The sequence below is a fragment of the Perca fluviatilis genome, chromosome 23 (genome assembly GCF_010015445.1).
Source record: "Perca fluviatilis chromosome 23, GENO_Pfluv_1.0, whole genome shotgun sequence".
Taxonomy (NCBI): Eukaryota; Metazoa; Chordata; class Actinopteri; order Perciformes; family Percidae; genus Perca; species Perca fluviatilis.
In genome coordinates, this window is record NC_053134.1 from 3,504,319 (window position 1) to 3,523,724 (window position 19,406).

Genomic DNA, 19,406 nt, shown 5'->3' on the forward strand with positions numbered 1-19,406 from the left:
TAGAACTTTTGACAGTATTGGTCTCACAGGTAAAGAGAGAGCTCGTGAGTAGCTGTTTACATTGAGTGAATATCACATTTATTTTAAATATGTACTGTATGTGTAGTATATATTATAAAGGACTATTAGTCTACTGTATCCACAGAATGAGACGTGGGCTGTCGCTTTCTCTGCAGTTGTAACAATGATAATCAGTGATGGAGAGGTGATGTCACCTCTGACCTCAGGTCCCCCACCCTGTACACTAACATAAACATGAGGTCATTCATTTTTTGTAGGATTTCTCAGCCAATCAGAAAGCAGCAAACCTGCTGCTAAAAAAAAATATCTCTTCAGTGACGTGGTGATGAAGTGAGAATATTGGCGTTCCTTCACACTGAAAAGTAGTTCCTTTGTTATTTTTACTGAAAGTTCTGCCTTCAAAATCAAATCGGTGTAAGGGCTCCTGCACACGGCCTGCGTGGCGTGAGCGTGGCGTTTCTGTTGCGTGTCAGTTGTGTGGAGGCTGTGTGGCGTTTTCTACGTCTTTGCACACCAGAAACGTGTCTGACGCGGCGCTGCTGCTGCTGCTGCTGCTAGCCTTGTCTGGACACATGGATGTTTCCCATTGATTTACTGCACTCAAGCAGTAGTATACTTCATGTTAAACATAAATATATATATACTGATTTGATAACAGCAAAGACGTCTTTTTTAAATTATATATGCATTTATGTCAAAACCTAGACACTTTCAAACATCAAAATGTCATTTATTAAATATATTTGTGTCAAAATGACATATAAACATCTTTTCACGCTTCCAACACGCTTGCATGTCGCGTGAAAAATTGGCGTCAGTCCTATTTCTAGCACGCACGCGTTTTCGGCGCGGCTCGAACCGCGCCTGAGACGGGCGTGTCACGCAGGCGGTGTGCAAGCTCTAACCTGTTACCATGGGAGCCGAAATATGAACGGACACACCACGCTCACGCCACGCAGCCGGTGTGTAGACGGCCTAACAGGTCGTTGAGATTCAACATCTTCTGAAGTTTGAATCTGTTTACCATGTGTTTGGTTCCAGATATTTTGAATGCAGGACTTTACTTGTAATGGAGTATTTTGATACTGTAGAACTACTTTAACTTAAGTAAACTATTGGAATACTTCTTCCATCACTGCTAACTAGGATGCAACCATAGTCCGAAAGATAAGAGCCAAAATGGCCGTTCAGTCGGAGTCTCAGCAAAAGGCCGACAGGAGAGGACCAGGACGATCATTTGAAGCATTTGAGAATTCCCCATCGCTAAAAGAAAGTTTCCACACTGGCCTGAACTATGGATCACACGTCTAAGAAGGTCTGTTAAGCAGCGGTAATAAAATTAAGTTGGATGACTTAATGACTTCATTAGAAAAGGAGCATTCATGTGCTCCTCGGATGGTCCCATTTCCCCGAGTTGGGAAGTCGTTCTTCCGACTTCGTTAGGTTCGTGAGCTTTAAGTTGTAATGTGGAAACAACATGGACGCTACAAAGTGTGTTGTGTTTTATTGCTCAGAGCGTTTAAACACGTTGACCGCTGTTTCCAGGATTTTGGTTTAGTGGTTGATTCCCAGACTTGTTGCTGCAGCAGCACATTCCCTAAAACCTCCCAAATATTCCTTTACCTGACCTGTTATCAGGCTAATGCTAATAAATAAACGTATCTAGGTCACTCTGTGTGGACAGCAGCTAACAGTTACAGCCTGATACCATATTACTAATTACATGTCAGCGAAAGATTGATATGCAATAAGTTTATTAATTAAGTTTATTACCATCAACCCAACATTTACTTTTGTCCGCCATTTTTCTGCGTAATATGACGTCAACAAAGTCGTGTGCCAACATTTTCGCCGGCTTTCCGAATTTGTTTTCCGACCTGATCTTTAATTTCTGAATATTCCGACACCGCACGAATGCAGCGAAATATACAACAAAGGACCAACATAGCTGCCAATGCATACCTGATGGTGTTCACCATGGTAACACCTCAGCTTCCTGCTGATTGGCTGAGAATCCTGGCTTTCTAACCTGCGTGTGAAACCTTCCTCCTCCTGATATTCACCTGGTTATAATGGTTTAATGGTTACCTTCCTTCCTCCTTTCTAGCTTCCTCTTTTTACAGTATGTTTGTAGTTTCTTCTGGAGTGAGTGGCGTGTGTGTACTTGTAGGTTTTTTTTCTTCCCTTTTCTAAAAACTAAAGAGCACACAAATGAGAACCGATGAGCTCTGCAACGCAACAGATTGTAATCTTTCTAATAAACTGTCATTTATTACAAAGTTAACACCTGTGCCTTCCTGTGTGGTTCTTTCCCATTAACAGCAGTCCGTTTACTACGGACTGGGTGAGTTGATGACCTCTGACCTCGTTAAGACGCTAAAAGTTTAAAAGACGAGTTAATGAGTCATGACTTTCACCACCTTAGTTTGACGACCACACACTCCTAAATAGGGGTGTGCAAAAACATGTATTCATATTCGAATTAAGATTCAAGCTCTACCGATTCAAAATCGATTCATAGAATTCCAAAAATGTATTCATATTTTTTATTTTTTAAATTGTATGTCTACTGCAATCACATGAGAAAAGTAACTACATTTACATACTGTTAATCGTTTTTTGAATCGAGAATCGTTTTTGAATCAAAAATCGATTTTGAATCGAATCTTGAGCATAAAGAAATCTATATCAAATCCTGATATTTTCTGAATCGTGCTTAGCATGAAGACTGGAAACAGGGGAACACAGCTAGCCTGGCCCTGGGATGATGTGCTGGTGATGGTGCCAACCAAGAATATTGGATGTGTATTTTGAGACACAACCTTTTCTTTTACATCACAGAGACAGTTGTTCTTAGTCTGTTTATTTTATCTATTTCAGGTTTATTTAACAGGGACAATGCACACTAATAATACATATAAAAATGTACAGTGTGCCAGAATTAGCCAAAAAGCTATTTTACATCTGCTGTCTCTGGACAGATCGTACAATGTCACACCTAAAAAGATAAAAGGATTATAATAGCACATAGAAGTTTAGTCCAATACAAGTAAAATTGACTATAAATGTAAAAAGAAATGATCAAGCATATAAACAAAAACAGTTGGTCAATATCAACATCAACACCAACACACATACACACACACAAGCCACACTGTCAGTCCAACAACCTCATAGGCATAGCACAAGTGACACAAACTTAAGTTAAGTTGCAGCATGCAGGAATTTTATGTTTAGGAAACTACTATTATACGCCATACTTATCATTCTTCTTCCATTATATACTGTGTATATGAATCACTGTTTACTAATGAGAGCACATGGCCTTGATGGTCACTGGTTCAAGGTTCAACTTCACTGTCGTTATACAACACAAGATTGCACAATGGAAAGCAGCTGTAGCCCCCTCCACACTACACACAGTTAATATGTTAACATATATTCAAATATTTTGAATAGAATAAGACTAGAAGTATCACTGTAATAATGGTAACTGCTCCTCAGATCTCTGCAGGGTAAATCCAGACAGCTAGCTAGACTATCTGTCCAATCGGAGTTTTCTGTTGCACGACTAAAACTACTTCTGAACGTACACATGTTCCACCAAAACAAGTTCCTTCCTGAGGCTATTTTGCAGCGCCACAAGACGATTGTGATTGGTTTAAAGAAATGCCACTAAACCAGAGCACGTTACTGCTGTATGGACTAGCCAGAGCCTCCCCAGCAGCACTGTGGAAGAAGGTCTCGCAAAGAGAGACTACCGCCTTGCCAACCAGTCAAGTTTTGGTTTACATCCATGTCTGTCCAGACTCATAATATATGTAATGATGATCTTTGAAGGAATTTATTAAAAGTGTATTTTTGGGCCAAATGTATACTTCCAGTGAGAAACATGCTGTCTTCACCTAGAGATTATTTGAACAGGGGAGAACAGAGGACTGAGAGATCTATCAAGGTGCAAAAGCAATCAGCTGATCTCAATATCACCAAAACCAATGAGCTTGTGCTAGACATCTGGACGAACAACGCAGAGTTGAAGTCATGACAACAGACAATGCTTCAAATAGAAATGTTGCTGCAAGGAATAAAAATGTCAAATTCAGTATAACTTTTTTTTTCGACTTTTTCGAGATGCAACTTCGTTTTATTTATTTTTCGACATACTATATATGACTTTTTTCAACATATTACGCTATGACTTTTTTCAACATACTACACTATGACTTTTTTCATTTACATTGGTATTAGCAAATCTAATATGGCACGATTACAGCTAGTCCAAAATGCAGCTGCTCGTCTTTTAACTGGAACTAGAAAATTTGACCATATTACACCCATCCTCCAATCACTCCACTGGCTCCCTGTGCACTTTCGCACTGATTTTAAAATTATGTTATTTGTTTTTAAATGTCTGCATGGCCTGGCCCCCCAGTACCTGTCTAATCTGCTGGGCCCTACCCCCTCGTCTGCTCCCGGTTGACCAGGCACTACTGGTCGTCCCCAGGACTAAACGTAAATCCAGAGGTGACCGTGCGTTGCTGCGTGGCAGCCCGAGACTCTGGAATGAGCTGCCTTTGCACATCAGACTGACTGAGTCTCTTGCTGTTTTAAATCTTGTCTTAAAACTCATTTATTTTCTTTGGCTTTTAACTCAGTTTGAGGGTTGACTTTGAGTTTTGTATTGCTGTATTTATTTTTATTGTTTTATTAATATTGTGTTGTGCCTCTGTTGTATGTTATTGTTTATTCATAGACTGTGTTCAGCACTTTGGTCAACAGTGTTGTTTTTAAAGTGCTTTATAAATAAAGGTGGATTTTTTCGACCCACTATACTATGACTTTTTTTGTACTTTTTTGAGATACTACACTATGACTTTTTTCAACATACTATCCTTTGACATACTGTACTATGACTTTTTGATGATTTTTTTCGACATACTGTGCTGTGACTTTTTCATAACTGTTTTCAACATACTATACTGTGACTTTTTATGGCTTTGACATACTATACTATGACATTTTTCGACATATTTTTTTGTGACTTTTACCAACATAGTATACTATCACTTTTTTTGACATGCAACACTGAGTTTATTACTTTTTTCAACATACTATACTATGAGTTTTTTCATCAGAAATCTCCTCCAAATACTGGCTCCATAGCTCAGGGGTTAGAGCACTGGTCTTGTACACCAGGGGTTGTGAGTTCATATCCCACTTGGGACTAGTCACTTCTTTGAATTTGCCCTTGGGTATAATTTTTTCGACATACTATACTATGACTTTTTTGTACTTTTATCGACATACTATACTATGACTTTTTTCAACATACTACACTATGACCTTTTTCGACACACTATACTATGACTTTTTTTGTACTTTTTTCGACACACTATACTATGACTTTTTTGTACTTTTTTCGACATACTATACTATGACTTTTTCGACATACCATACTATGACTGTTTTTAAACTTTTGTCAACATACTATACTATAACATTTTTAATTTTTTTAAACATAATATACTATGACTGTTTTTAAACTGTTTTTCATCATACTTTCTGGTACGCTGCTGCCACTGATGATTTGCTGCTATCTGCCGTCTCTCCAGGATCTGTACACCTCCAAGACACTGAGGCGGGCAGGAACGATTCTAGCCGATCCCTCTCACCCTGGAAACTCTATGTTTGGATCTCTCCACTCTGGCACGATTTCTCCATCATAAACCCTCTGAGGAGTGGCTCCATAGCTCAGGGGTTAGAGCACTGGTCTTGTAAACCAGGGGTCGTGAGTTCAAATCTCACTGGGGCCTAATCACATCCTGGAATTTCCTTTGCTGATCATTAAAGTCTCTATCTTCCCCTAGTCACTACACTTTGCACTTACCATCACCTGCCCATTGCACACTGTGCTTAAACTACTTAAAAAGATATTTATCATATACTGGTTTTGTATATATTGTACTATGCTTTTTTTTAATTTTTTGACATACTATACTATGAATTGTTTCTGACATACTATACTATGACTATTTTGTACTTTTTTCGACATACTATACTATGACTTTTTTGTACTTTTTTCGACATACTATACTATGATTTTTTTGTACTTTTTATGACACACTATACTATGACTTTTTTCAACATACTATACTATGACTTTTTTCGACATACTATACTATGACTTTTTTTAACTTATGACTAATCGCATACTGGAATTTCCGTTGGTAATCATTAAAGTATATATTTGCCCCTAGTCACTACACTTTGCAATCATCATCACCTGCCCATTGCACACTGTGCTTAAACTACTTAAAAATATATTTATCATATACTGGTTTTGTATATATTGTAATTTTTATTATATATTGTAAATATTTGTTACTTTTTTTTTACTTTTTTCGACATACTATACTATGACTCTTTTCAATATACTACACTATGACTTTTTTCGACACACTATACTATGACTTTTTTGTACTTTTTTCGACACACTATAATATTACTTTTTTTCGACATACCATACTATACTATGACTTTTTTGTACTTTTTTCAACACACTATAATATTACTTTTTTTCGACATACTATACTATGACTTTTTTGTACTTTTATCGACATACTATACTATGACTTTTGTCGACATACTACACTATGACTTTTTTGTCGACATACTATACTATGACTTTTTTGTACTTTTTTCGACACACTATACTATGACTTTTTTTCTCCAGGATCTGTAGCCTCCAGGACACTGAGGCGGGCAGGAACGATTCTAGCCGATCCCTCTCACCCTGGAAACTCTATGTTTGGATCTCTCCCCTCTGCCACGAGTTGTCCATCATAAACCCTCCAAGGAGTCGCTCCATAGCTCAGGGGTTAGAACACTAGTCTTGTAAACCAGGGGTCGTGAGTTCAAATCTCACTAGGGCCTAATCACCATACTATACTATGACATTTTTTTCTCCAGGATCTGTAGCCTCCAGGACACTGAGGCGGGCAGGAAAGATTCTAGCCGAACCCTTTCCCCCTGGAAATAATATGTTTGAATCTCTCCCCTCTGGAAGGAGGTGTCCATCAGAAACCCTCCTAACAGTGGCTCCATAGCTCAGGGGTCGTGAGTTCAAATCTCACTGGGGCCTAATCACATCCTGAATTTCCTTTGGTAATCAATAAAGTATCAATCTGCCCCTAGTCACTACACTTTGCACTTACCATCACCTGCCCTCTGCACACAGCGCTTAAACTACTTAAAAAAATATTTATCATATACTGGTTTTGTATTGTATTTTGTATTTTATGACTTTTTTGTACTTTTTATGACACTATACTATGACTTATTTTCTGACATACTATACTATGACTTTTTTTGTACTTTTTCTACATACTATACTAAGACTTTTTTTTCGACCCACTGTACTATGACTTTTTTTCCGACATACTATACTATGACTTATTTTTAGTTTTTTCGACATACTATACTGTTTAAACATACTATACTATTACTGTTTTTTAAACTGTTTTTCATCATACTCTCTGGTACGCTGCTGCCACTGCTGAAGACAAGAGCCGACTGCAGAGTACCATCCCCTCTGCTGAGAAGTTGATACATACAATACTATGACTTTTTTGTACTTTTTCTACATACTATAATTTTTTTTGACATACTATTCTATGACTTTTTCTACTTTTTTTGACACTATACTATGACTTTTTTCGACTATTATACAATGACTTTTTTCCACACACTATACTAAGACTTTTTTCAACATACTATACTATGACTTTTTTGTACTTTTTCTACATACTACAATTTTTTTTGACATACTATACTATGACTTTTTTCTACATACTATGATTTTTTTGTGACTTTTTTCAACATAGTATACTATGACTTTTTTTGACATACAACACTGAGTTTTGTATTACTTTTTTCGACTTACTACGCTATGACTTTTTTTTTTACTTTTTCGACATACTATACTATGACTGTTTTTTAAACTGTTTTTCATCATACTTTCTGGTACGCTGCTGCCACTGCTGAAGACAAGAGCAGACTGCAGAGTACCATCCCCTCTGCTGAGAAGTTGATACATACAATACTATGACTTTTTTGTTCTTTTTCTACATACTATAATTTTTTTTGACATACTATTCTATGACTTTTTCTACTTTTTTTGACACTATACTATGACTTTTTTCAACTATTATACGATGACTTTTTTCCACACACTATACTAAGACTTTTTTCGACATACTATTTTATGACTTTTTTGTACTTTTTATGACACTATACTATGATTTTTTTCGACATACTATACTATGACTTTTATCTACATACTATGATTTTTTTGTGACTTTTTTCAACATAGTATACTATGACTTTTTTTGACATACAACACTGAGTTTTGTATTACTTTTTTCGACTTACTACGCTATGACTTTTTTTTTTACTTTTTCGACATACTATACTATGACTGTTTTTTAAACTGTTTTTCATCATACTTTCTGGTACGCTGCTGCCACTGCTGAAGACGAGAGCAGTACATATATTGTACTATGACTTTTTTTATTTATTGACATACTATACTATGAATTTTTTATACTTTTTTCGACTTACTATACTATGATTTTTTTCTGACATACTATACTATGACTTTTTTGTACTCCTTTTCGACTTACTATACTATGATTTTTTTCTGACATACTATACTATGACTTTTTTGTACTTTTTTCGACATACTATACTATGACTTTTTTGTACTTTTTTCGACACACTATGCTATGACTTTTTTCAACATACTATTCTCTGACTTTTTTTGTACTTTTTATGACACTATACTATGACTTTTTTTTCAACAGACTATACTATGACTTTTTGTTGCCATACTATACTATGACTTTTTTAACTTTTGACTAATCGCATCCTGAATTTTCCTTTGGTAATCATTAAAGTATATATTTGCCCCTAGTCACTACACTTTGCACTCATCATCACCTGCCCATTGCACACTGTGCTTAAACTACTTAAAAAGATATTTATCATATACTGGTTTTGTATATATTGTAATTTTTATTATATATTGTAAATATTTGTTACTTTTTTTTTACTTTTTTCGACATACTATACTATGACTCTTTTCAACATACTACACTATGACTTTTTTCGACACACTATACTATGACCTTTTTGTACTTTTTTCGACACACTATAATATTACTTTTTTTCGACATAACATACTATGACTTTTTTGTACTTTTTTCGACACACTATAATATTACTTTTTTTCGACATACTATACTATGACTTTTTTGTACTTTTATCGACATACTATACTATGACTTTTGTCGACATACTACACTATGACTTTTTTGTCGACATACTATACTATGACTTTTTTGTACTTTTTTCGACACACTATACTATGACTTTTTTTTCGACATAGTATACTATGACTTTTTTGTACTTTTTGACATACTATACTGTTTAAACATACTATACTATTACTGTTTTTTAAACTGTTTTTCATCATACTCTCTGGTACGCTGCTGCCACTGCTGAAGACAAGAGCAGACTGCAGAGTACCATCCCCTCTGCTGAGAAGTTGATACATACAATACTATGACTTTTTTGTACTTTTTCTACATACTATAATTTTTTTTGACATACTATTCTATGACTTTTTCTACTTTTTTTGACACTATACTATGACTTTTTTCGACTATTATACGATGACTTTTTTCCACACACTATACTAAGACTTTTTTCGACATACTATTTTATGACTTTTTTGTACTTTTTATGACACTATACTATGATTTTTTTCGACATACTATACTATGACTTTTTTGTACTTGTTCTACATACTATAATTTTTTTTGACATACTATACTATGACTTTTTTCTACATACTATGATTTTTTTGTGACTTTTTTCAACATAGTATACTATGACTTTTTTTGACATACAACACTGAGTTTTGTATTACTTTTTTCGACTTACTACACTATGACTTTTTTTTTACTTTTTTTCGACATACTATACTATGACTGTTTTTAAACTGTTTTTCATCATACTTTCTGGTACGCTGCTGCCACTGCTGAAGACGAGCAGACTGCAGAGTACCATCTACTCTGCTGAGAAGATGATTTGCTGCTATCTGCCGTCTCTCCAGGATCTGTAGCCTCCAGGACACTGAGGCAGGCAGGAAAGATTCTAGCCGATCCCTCTCACCCTGGAAACAATATGTTTGAATCTCTCCCCTCTGGCAGGAGGTGTCAATCAGAATCTCTCCTAACCCTGGCTCTATAGCTCAGGGGTTAGAGCACTGGTCTTGTAAACCAGGAGTTGTGAGTTCAGATCTAACTGGGGCCTAATTGCATCCTGGAATTTCTCCTTGGGGATCAATAAAGTATCTATCTATCTGCTCCTACTCTTTGCACTTACCATCACCTGCCCATTGCACACAGTCTTAAGCTATTTAGTATGTACTGGTTTTGTATATATGGCTGAAGACAAGAGCAGACTGCTGAGAAGTTGATACATACTATACTATGACTTTTGTTGTACTTTTTCTACATACTATAATTTTTTTGACAACTATACTATTATTTTTCTTTGACTTTTGTCGACATACTATACTATGACTTTTTCAACATACTATACTATGACTTTTTTTCAACATACTATACTATAACTTTTTTGTACTTTTATCGACATACTATACTATGACTTTTTTCAACATACTATACTATGACTTTTTTGTACTTTTATCGACATACTATACTATGACTTTTGTCGACATACTACACTATGACTTTTTTGTCGACATACTATACTATGACTTTTTTGTACTTTTTTCGACACACTATACTATGACTTTTTTTTCGACATAGTATACTATGACTTTTTTGTACTTTTTGACATACTATACTGTTTAAACATACTATACTATTACTGTTTTTTAAACTGTTTTTCATCATACTCTCTGGTACGCTGCTGCCACTGCTGAAGACAAGAGCAGACTGCAGAGTACCATCCCCTCTGCTGAGAAGGTTGATACAAAATATATACGACATGATTTTTGTACTTTTTCTACATACTATAATTTTTTTTGACATACTATTCTATGACTTTTTCTACTTTTTTTGACACTATACTATGACTTTTTTCGACTATTATAACGATGACTTTTTTCCACACACTATACTAAGACTTTTTTCGATATACTATTTTATGACTTTTTTGGTACTTTTTATGACACTATACTATGATTTTTTCGACATACTATACTATGACTTTTTTGTAACTTGTTCTACATACTATAATTTTTTTGACATACTATACTATGACTTTTTTTCACATACTATGATTTTTTGTGACTTTTTTTCAACATAGTATACTATGACCTTTTGTCATACAACACTGAGTTTTGTATTACTTTTTTCGACTTACTACACTATGACTTTTTTTTTACTTTTTCGACATACTATACTATGACTGTTTTTTAAACTGTTTTTCATCATACTTTCTGGTACGCTGCTGCCACTGCTGAAGACGAGAGCAGACTGCAGAGTACCATCTACTCTGCTGAGAAGATGATTTGCTGCTATCTGCCGTCTCTCCAGGATCTGTAGCCTCCAGGACACTGAGGCAGGCAGGAAAGATTCTAGCCGATCCCTCTCACCCTGGAAACAATATGTTTGAATCTCTCCCCTCTGGCAGGAGGTGTCAATCAGAATCTCTCCTAACCCTGGCTCTATAGCTCAGGGGTTAGAGCACTGGTCTTGTAAACCAGGAGTTGTGAGTTCAGATCTAACTGGGGCCTAATTGCATCCTGGAATTTCTCCCTTTTGGGGGGATCAATAAAGTATCTATCTATCTGCTCCTACTCTTTGCACTTACCATCACCTGCCCATTGCACACAGTCTTAAGCTATTTAGTATGTACTGGTTTTGTATATATGGCTGAAGACAAGAGCAGACTGCTGAGAAGTTGATACATACTATACTATGACTTTTGTTGTACTTTTTCTACATACTATAATTTTTTTTGACATACTATACTATGTCTTTTGACTTTTGTCGACATACTATACTATGACTTTTTCAACATACTATACTATGACTTTTTTTCAACATACTATACTATAACTTTTTTGTACTTTTATCGACATACTATACTATGACTTTTTTCAACATACTATACTATGACTTTTTTGTACTTTTATCGACATACTATACTATGACTTTTGTCGACATACTACACTATGACTTTTTTGTCGACATACTATACTATGACTTTTTTGTACTTTTTTCGACACACTATACTATGACTTTTTTTTCGACATAGTATACTATGACTTTTTTGTACTTTTTGACATACTATACTGTTTAAACATACTATACTATTACTGTTTTTTAAACTGTTTTTCATCATACTCTCTGGTACGCTGCTGCCACTGCTGAAGACAAGAGCAGACTGCAGAGTACCATCCCCTCTGCTGAGAAGTTGATACATACAATACTATGACTTTTTTGTACTTTTTCTACATACTATAATTTTTTTTGACATACTATTCTATGACTTTTTCTACTTTTTTTGACACTATACTATGACTTTTTTCGACTATTATACGATGACTTTTTTCCACACACTATACTAAGACTTTTTTCGACATACTATTTTATGACTTTTTTGTACTTTTTATGACACTATACTATGATTTTTTTCGACATACTATACTATGACTTTTTTGTACTTGTTCTACATACTATAATTTTTTTTGACATACTATACTATGACTTTTTTCTACATACTATGATTTTTTTGTGACTTTTTTCAACATAGTATACTATGACTTTTTTTGACATACAACATTGAGTTTTGTATTACTTTTTTCGACTTACTACACTATGACTTTTTTTTTTACTTTTTTCGACATACTATACTATGACTGTTTTTTAAACTGTTTTTCATCATACTTTCTGGTACGCTGCTGCCACTGCTGAAGACGAGAGCAGACTGCAGAGTACCATCTACTCTGCTGAGAAGATGATTTGCTGCTATCTGCCGTCTCTCCAGGATCTGTAGCCTCCAGGACACTGAGGCAGGCAGGAAAGATTCTAGCCGATCCCTCTCACCCTGGAAACAATATGTTTGAATCTCTCCCCTCTGGCAGGAGGTGTCAATCAGAATCTCTCCTAACCCTGGCTCTATAGCTCAGGGGTTAGAGCACTGGTCTTGTAAACCAGGAGTTGTGAGTTCAGATCTCACTGGGGCCTAATTGCATCCTGGAATTTCTCCTTGGGGATCAATAAAGTATCTATCTATCTGCTCCTACTCTTTGCACTTACCATCACCTGCCAATTGCACACAGTCTTAAGCTATTTAGTATGTACTGGTTTTGTATATATGGCTGAAGACAAGAGCAGACTGCTGAGAAGTTGATACATACTATACTATGTCTTTTGACTTTTGTCGACATACTATACTATGACTTTTTCAACATACTATACTATGACTTTTTTTCAACATACTATACTATAACTTTTTTGTACTTTTATCGACATACTATACTATGACTTTTTTCAACATACTATACTATGACTTTTTTGTACTTTTATCGACATACTATACTATGACTTTTTTTCAACATACTACACTATGACTTTTGTCGACATACTATACTATGACTTTTTTGGACTTTTTTCGACACACTATACTATGACTTTTTTTTCGTCATACTATACTATGACTTTTTTCGACATAGTATACTATGACTTTTTTTAACATAGTATACTATGACTTTTTTTGACATACAACACTGAGTTTTGTATTACTTTTTTCGACATACTATACTATGACTGTTTTTTAAACTGTTTTTCATCATACTTTCTGGTACGCTGCTGCCACTGCTGAAGACGAGAGCAGACTGCAGAGTACCATCCACTCTGCTGAGAAGATGATTGGCTGCTATCTGCCATCTCTCCAGGATCTGTACACCTCCAAGACACTGAGGCGGGCATGAACGATTCTAGCCAATCCCTCTCACCCTGGAAACTCTATGTTTGGATCTCTCCCCTCTGGCACGAGGTGTCCATCAGAATCCCTCATAAACCTGGCTCCATAGCTCAGGGGTTAGAGCACTGGTCTTGTAAACCAGGGGTCGTGAGTTCAAATCTCTCTGGGGCCTAATCACATACTGGAATTTCCTTTGCTGATCATTAAAGTATCTATCTTCCCCTAGTCACTACACTTTGCACTTACCATCACCTGCCCATTGCACACAGTGCTTAAACTGCTTAAAAACATATTTATCATATACTGGTTTTGTATATATTGTACTATGACTTTTTTTATTTATTGACATACTATACTATGAATTTTTTATACTTTTTTCGACTTACTATACTATGATTTTTTCTGACATACTATACTATGACTTTTTTGTACTCCTTTTCGACTTACTATACTATGATTTTTTCTGACATACTATACTATGACTTTTTTGTACTTTTTTCGACATACTATACTATGACTTTTTTGTACTTTTTTCGACACACTATGCTATGACTTTTTTCAACATACTATTCTCTGACTTTTTTTGTACTTTTTATGACACTATACTATGACTTTTTTTTCAACAGACTATACTATGACTTTTTTCGACATACTATACTATGACTTTTTTTAACTTTTGACTAATCGCATCCTGGAATTTCCTTTGGTAATCATTAAAGTATATATTTGCCCCTAGTCACTACACTTTGCACTCATCATCACCTGCCCATTGCACACTGTGCTTAAACTACTTAAAAAGATATTTATCATATACTGGTTTTGTATATATTGTAATTTTTATTATATATTGTAAATATTTGTTACTTTTTTTTTACTTTTTTCGACATACTATACTATGACTCTTTTCAACATACTACACTATGACTTTTTTCGACACACTATACTATGACTTTTTTGTACTTTTTTCGACACACTATAATATTACTTTTTTTCGACATAACATACTATGACTTTTTTGTACTTTTTTCGACACACTATAATATTACTTTTTTTCGACATACTATACTATGACTTTTTTGTACTTTTATCGACATACTATACTATGACTTTTGTCGACATACTACACTATGACTTTTTTGTCGACATACTATACTATGACTTTTTTGTACTTTTTTCGACACACTATACTATGACTTTTTTTTCGACATAGTATACTATGACTTTTTTGTACTTTTTGACATACTATACTGTTTAAACATACTATACTATTACTGTTTTTTAAACTGTTTTTCATCATACTCTCTGGTACGCTGCTGCCACTGCTGAAGACAAGAGCAGACTGCAGAGTACCATCCCCTCTGCTGAGAAGTTGATACATACAATACTATGACTTTTTTGTACTTTTTCTACATACTATAATTTTTTTTGACATACTATTCTATGACTTTTTCTACTTTTTTTGACACTATACTATGACTTTTTTCGACTATTATACGATGACTTTTTTCCACACACTATACTAAGACTTTTTTCGACATACTATTTTATGACTTTTTTGTACTTTTTATGACACTATACTATGATTTTTTTCGACATACTATACTATGACTTTTTTGTACTTGTTCTACATACTATAATTTTTTTTGACATACTATACTATGACTTTTTTCTACATACTATGATTTTTTTGTGACTTTTTTCAACATAGTATACTATGACCTTTTTTGACATACAACACTGAGTTTTGTATTACTTTTTTCGACTTACTACACTATGACTTTTTTTTTTACTTTTTTCGACATACTATACTATGACTGTTTTTTAAACTGTTTTTCATCATACTTTCTGGTACGCTGCTGCCACTGCTGAAGACGAGAGCAGACTGCAGAGTACCATCTACTCTGCTGAGAAGATGATTTGCTGCTATCTGCCGTCTCTCCAGGATCTGTAGCCTCCAGGACACTGAGGCAGGCAGGAAAGATTCTAGCCGATCCCTCTCACCCTGGAAACAATATGTTTGAATCTCTCCCCTCTGGCAGGAGGTGTCAATCAGAATCTCTCCTAACCCTGGCTCTATAGCTCAGGGGTTAGAGCACTGGTCTTGTAAACCAGGAGTTGTGAGTTCAGATCTAACTGGGGCCTAATTGCATCCTGGAATTTCTCCTTGGGGATCAATAAAGTATCTATCTATCTGCTCCTACTCTTTGCACTTACCATCACCTGCCCATTGCACACAGTCTTAAGCTATTTAGTATGTACTGGTTTTGTATATATGGCTGAAGACAAGAGCAGACTGCTGAGAAGTTGATACATACTATACTATGACTTTTGTTGTACTTTTTCTACATACTATAATTTTTTTTGACATACTATACTATGTCTTTTGACTTTTGTCGACATACTATACTATGACTTTTTCAACATACTATACTATGACTTTTTTTCAACATACTATACTATAACTTTTTTGTACTTTTATCGACATACTATACTATGACTTTTTTCAACATACTATACTATGACTTTTTTGTACTTTTATCGACATACTATACTATGACTTTTGTCGACATACTACACTATGACTTTTGTCTGATATACTATACTATGACTTTTTGTACTTTTTTCGACACACTATACTATGACTTTTTTTCGACATATATACTATGACTTTTTATTTTTTCACTACTAATTTTAACCTCTCCATACAACATGTAAAACAAATATTTTTTTATTTTATTCTATTTCTTTTACATATACTATTTTTAAAATTTAAATTTTACATACTATAATTTTTTGACATACTATACTATGTTTTACATACTATTTTAATATAATTTTACATACAACACTAGTTGTATTCTTTTTTACACTACACTATTTTTTATTAACTGCAGAGTGAGAAAAATTCAGGGTGAGATGGTTGGGCTATCTGCCATCTCTCCAGGATCTGTACACCTCCAAGACACTGAGGCGGGCATGAACGATTCTAGCCAACCCTCTCACCCTGGAAACTCTAATGTTTGATCTCTCCCTCTGGCACGAGGTGTCCATCAGAATCCCTCATAAACCTGGCTCCATAGCTCAGGGGTTAGAGCACTGGTCTTGTAAACCAGGTGTCGTGAGTTCAAATCTCTCTGGGGGCCTAATCACATACTGGAATTTCCTTTGCTGATCTTAAAAGTATCTATCTCCCTCTAGTCACTACACTCCTGCACTATCACCTGCCATTGCCCACAGTATTGTCCATAAACTGCTTAAAACATATTTATCATAACAAGTTGTGTATATTGTAATTATGACTTTTTTTATTTATTGACATACTATACTATGAATTTTTTATACTTTTTCTGACTTACTATACTATGATTTTTCCACATACTATACTATGACTTTTTTGTACTCCTTTTCGACTTACTATACTATGATTTTTTTCTGACATACTATACTATGACTTTTTGTACTTTTTCGACATACTATACTATGACTTTTTGTACTTTTTTTCGACACACTATGCTATGACTTTTTTCAACATACTATTTCCTGACTTTTTTGTACTTTTTTATGACACTATACTATGACTTTTTTTTCAACAGACTATACTATGACTTTTTTTTGACATACTATACTATGACTTTTTTTAACTTTTCACTAATCGCATCCTGAATTCCCTTTGGTAATCATTAAAGTATATATTTGCCCCTAGTCACTACACTTTGCACCTCATCATCACCTGCCCATTGCACACTGTGCTTAAAACTACTTAAAAAGATATTTATCATATACTGGTTTTGTATATATTGTAATTTTTATTATATATTGTAAATATTTGTTACTTTTTTTACTTTTTCGACATACTATACTATGACTCTTTTCAACATACTACACTATGACTTTTTTCACACACTATACTATAACCTTTTTGTACTTTTTTCGACACACTATAATATTACCTTTTTCGACATAACATACTATGACTTTTTTGTACTTTTTTTCACACACTATAATATTACTTTTTTCGACATACTATACTATGACTTTTTTGTACTTTTATCGACATACTATACTATGATTTTGCCATACCACACTATGACTTTTTGTCGACATACCATACTATGACTTTTTTGTACTTTTTCGACACACTATACTATGACTTTTTTGACATAGTATAATGACTTTTTGTACTTTTTGACATACTATACTGTAAACATACTATACTATTACTGTTTTTAAACTTTTTTTTCTCATACTCTCTGGCACGTTCGCTGCCACCGCTGAAGACAAGAGCAGACTGCAGAGTACCATCCCTCTGCTGAGAAGTTGATACATACAATACTATGACTTTTTTGTACTTTTTCTACATACTATAATTTTTTTTTGACATACTATTCTATGACTTTTTCTACTTTTTTTGACACTATACTATGACTTTTTTTCGACTATTATAACGATGACTTTTTTTCCACACACTATACTAAGACTTATTTCTTATTTTTTTTCGACATACTATACTATGACTTTTTGTAACTTGTTCTACATACTATAATTTTTTTTGACATACTATACTATGACTTTTTTCTACATACTATGATTTTTTTTGTGACTTTTTTCAACATAGTATACTATGACTTTTTTTTGACATACAACACTGAGTTTTGTATTACTTTTTTTCGACTTCTCTACACTATGACTTTTTTTATCTTTTTTTCGACATACTATACTATGACTGTTTTTTAAACTGTTTTTCATCATACTTTCTGGGACCTGCTGCCACTGCTGAAGACGAGAGCAGACTGCAGAGTACTCATCTACTCTGCTGAGAAGATTTGTTGCTGCTTTCGCCGTTCTCCAGGATCTGTAGCCTCCAGGACAAGGTGAGGCAGGCAGGAAAGATTCTAGCCGATCCCTCTCACCCTGGAAACAATATGTTTGAATCTCTCCCCTCTGGCAGGAGGTGTCAATCAGAATCTCTCCAACCCTGGCTCTATAGCTCAGGGGTTAGAGCACTGGTCTTGTAAACCAGGAGTTGTGAGTTCAGATCTAACTGGGGCCTAATTGCATCCTGGAATTTCTCCTTGGGGATCAATAAAGTATCTCTCTATCTGCTCCTCACTCTTTGCACTCTCATCACCCTCACTGCCATTGCACACAGTCTTAAGCTATTTAGTATGTACTGGTTTTGTATATATGGCTGAAGACAAGAGCAGACTGCTGAGAAGTTGATACATACTATACTATGACTTTTGTTGTACTTTTTCTACATACAATTTTTTTTTGACATACTATACTATGTCTTTTTGATTTTTGTCGACATACATATACTAAGTTATGACTTTTTCAACATACTATAACTATAATTTTTTTTT

General features: G+C 34.6%; 4 non-coding genes across 4 annotated transcripts; all 4 read left to right on the forward strand.

The window, feature by feature from the left end:
- The first annotated feature begins 5,761 nt into the window (after nt 1-5,761).
- trnat-ugu lies at nt 5,762-5,834 on the forward strand. The gene has a single exon. It is a non-coding gene; the product is annotated as a tRNA-Thr (tRNA).
- Nucleotides 5,835-13,231: 7,397 nt separating this feature from the next.
- trnat-ugu lies at nt 13,232-13,304 on the forward strand. Its single transcript has one exon. It is a non-coding gene; the product is annotated as a tRNA-Thr (tRNA).
- An 838-nt stretch (nt 13,305-14,142) lies between these two features.
- On the forward strand, nt 14,143-14,215 carry trnat-ugu. Its single transcript has one exon. It is a non-coding gene; the product is annotated as a tRNA-Thr (tRNA).
- Nucleotides 14,216-17,113: 2,898 nt separating this feature from the next.
- trnat-ugu lies at nt 17,114-17,187 on the forward strand. The gene has a single exon. It is a non-coding gene; the product is annotated as a tRNA-Thr (tRNA).
- The last annotated feature ends 2,219 nt before the right edge of the window (nt 17,188-19,406 follow it).